Source organism: Cryptomeria japonica, chromosome 11 (genome assembly GCF_030272615.1).
Source record: "Cryptomeria japonica chromosome 11, Sugi_1.0, whole genome shotgun sequence".
Classification (NCBI taxonomy): domain Eukaryota; kingdom Viridiplantae; phylum Streptophyta; class Pinopsida; order Cupressales; family Cupressaceae; genus Cryptomeria; species Cryptomeria japonica.
This window is the reverse complement of record NC_081415.1, coordinates 516,440,275-516,443,444: the sequence shown is the minus strand read 5'-3', so window position 1 is coordinate 516,443,444 and position 3,170 is coordinate 516,440,275.

The window sequence follows — 3,170 nt, the reverse complement described above, 5'->3', positions numbered from 1 at the left end:
AAACACTTAAAGCTGTTGAAATCGCACTTACAAGACAAAACTCTAGAAACTGCTGAATCTTTAAGCATAATGGTAACCTCTAGGTGAGTTTACTCTCAATAACCCTTGGCCTCCAAACCTTAAATCGCCATAAACCATGAGAATCCCACTCAGAGAGTCTTTGTCTCCATTGGTTTATCATTGTCTCTAATGGATTATTAGCCACTTAAGAACAATAAGCATAGAGCTCTGTCAAAGGAAGGGAAAATAGCATAAACTCCACTATGAAAGCTTTCTAGCTTATATTAAAGTTGGGGGACAAATTCTCACGACCCAAGAGGATAAAATAAATATTAATTAATGATTTCAAATATTCTCTCTCAAAATAGGCCTCATAAAGAGTTCACATGATTATCTTTGGGTTCTTTGCAAAAAATAGACAAGAACTTCCACTATGTCACCTTATCATAACTATCATAGACATTATTGCCTCTTGAGTTGGCTCCACTAAAATAAATATATATTTAATATTTTTTTCCCCAAAAGATATAAATATTAAATAAATACTTTCCCAATATATCTCATCATAGTCAACTTACTATTTTTGGCTAATGGGGACTTACTATATTTAGTAAGTGCTACTTTTTAAAAAGGGGACATGACATCTTACCCTTGGGATGAATAATTCTTTTTAAGAGGTAAAGCCCAATCTAGTAAATGTAGGTATCAAATTGGGCATTAAGTGACACTTATATAAATATATAGTGATTGTAGGAAAGTATTTGGAAAAAAACAAAATTTTGATGAGGAACTAGACATGAGAAAGGGATACATTGTAATTGGATATTTAAAATAAAGTCTATATGCACCTTGAAATCCCACAAAATGGTTGAAAGGAGTGAATGTAAAGCTTGTGATACAATTTAGGAAAAGTATGCAAAACTAGACATCAAGATGAGATGTCCATTTGGGAAATTATGTAGAAGTCAGTTCAACCTCCAAATATGAAGAAATGAGTAGAGAAAGGCTAATAAAAACCTTTGCTAGATAAATTTGTAAAGATGAATGTGGGAGTGAAGTCTATATGTCCAATGGAAATACACAAGAAAAGGCTTGGGAGATATTATAGGCAAATAGAATTGGGAATGACTAGATATCCAATGAGGAATGGAAAAGAAATAGAGTGTGAAGAAAATTTGTAGAAGTGCATTAGATCTTGTAAGGACAGACAAATATTTGGATCCCTATAAATAAATTGGCAAATGATTATTAGGAAGGGAAATAGAAAGAATAAATGAAGCGATTGACCTTGTAGAACTTTAAAGAAGAACTAGACATTGGAATTGAATATTAGATCAAAAATAGATGTTTAAATGTTTATTAAAAGACGACAATTGCAAAAGGATAGAAAAAAATAAGTTCACTACTATACTTAGAACCAAGAAAATTTTATACTATAAATTTGGGCACCAATAAACCCTGCATTCAATGTTTTCATGTTTTTCTTAAATCTAAACTAGATGAACCTATGCATGTTCTTGTCCTACTTAATGTGGTTGCGTCAAGATAATTATAACCTTGTCCCCCTAGTGTGTTAGCATATTGCATAGCTATAATTGTTAGATTCAATGACAATCCCAAAGACACTGAGAGGGGGGGGGGGGGATGAATCAGTGTCTAACTGGTTAATTGAATATTTAAACTTATTTATAACTTTGCAACCCAAAACAGTATACCGGTAAACAAGAATTAATGCAGTAAACACAAATAACAGAGACAACATAGAAACACACCATAACACAAGATATTTTAACGAGGAAACCCGGTGTAGGAAAAACCTCGGTGGGATTTGTGACCCACAATATTTAATCATTGCCCAATGAATAAATACTACTTACAATATGGGCCTGCACATGCAGGAAGGTCAATTGCCTGGAGGACACTGCTCAAAAGAGTCTCACTGACTACAATATGGATAATTAAATCCAATACAATGTACTGCTCAAAATAGCATCTCAAATGCCTGGTTCAATACCGGTTTAAGCTCAGTTAGATGTACCTTAACCAAAACCTTCGTTGTCCACTATATCACCTCATACAATCCTAATCATTACACTCTTTTACTTTTCTCCTACAAATTGACCTATGAGATCTCATACATATATGAGTCTATACAATATACCAAGTCGGCTTACAAATAGTTAATTACATTTATAAAACAATTCACATAGACCAATCTTTATCCCATGTTGGCCTAAGTGCCGATATACTTCATTTTCGGTGTAATCTAGATGCCGGTGAAAGTGCCTGCCGGTGCTGGTGCCGATACCTGCTAGTGTATGATATCTGTGATGCCGATGCATGTGTAGAAACCTGTTGTCGGTTGGTTGCTAGTTGGTTTCCATCAATGACAACATCAACTATTCTCATTAGAGTGTAGAATGCCAACAATCTCCCCCTTTGGCATTGATGGCAACACTCATGAGAAAAATCCAAAACTGCTATCCAAAAATGAAATCCAAAAAGAAGTGTGCTCTCCCTGAGCAAGTGATCTCCTCTATGCATTTTTTTTCTCCATACTACTCCTTATTTTCTCTATACTACTCCTCCTCCTTTGACATCAATGACAAAGGATGTCAAAAAGAATCAAAGAATACAAAAATGCTACCTCATCGCCTGTAACCAATTGGTTACAATCTGAAAAATGTCTGCCAAAACTAGATTTAGGCTCTGCATGAATTTGTTGCTGCCGGAGAGAATGGTCTCAGTATTCTAGATCATGTCAGTTAGATAGTACATTTGCTACTTCGGTGATCGTTCTCCTTGAACTGTTTCCTTAGATAATTCAACCTATTGAGTAATGAGACTGTCCAGTTTTGGACCAAGTTTACTTTTGATTTCTCGGGCTTTAGACCTTATTCTTGCCTTTTCTTTCTCAATTTTCTCTAACTTCTCTTCGAAAACTACCATTTCCTACTCAAAAACTGAGATAAGTCCCGAAGAGCCTATCAAATTATCTGCAATATCATTGATTTATTTCTGTGTCTTCTTGATTTCCTCATCTATATCCTCTGTCAAATAGTAAGGTTTACATGCTTCTCTATATAGCTCCTTATACTCCAAAATTGTAGAATTAAGTACCGGTAAAAGTGTGTCCAAGTGATCAGTACAATTCTTTATAGTGTTCTCAA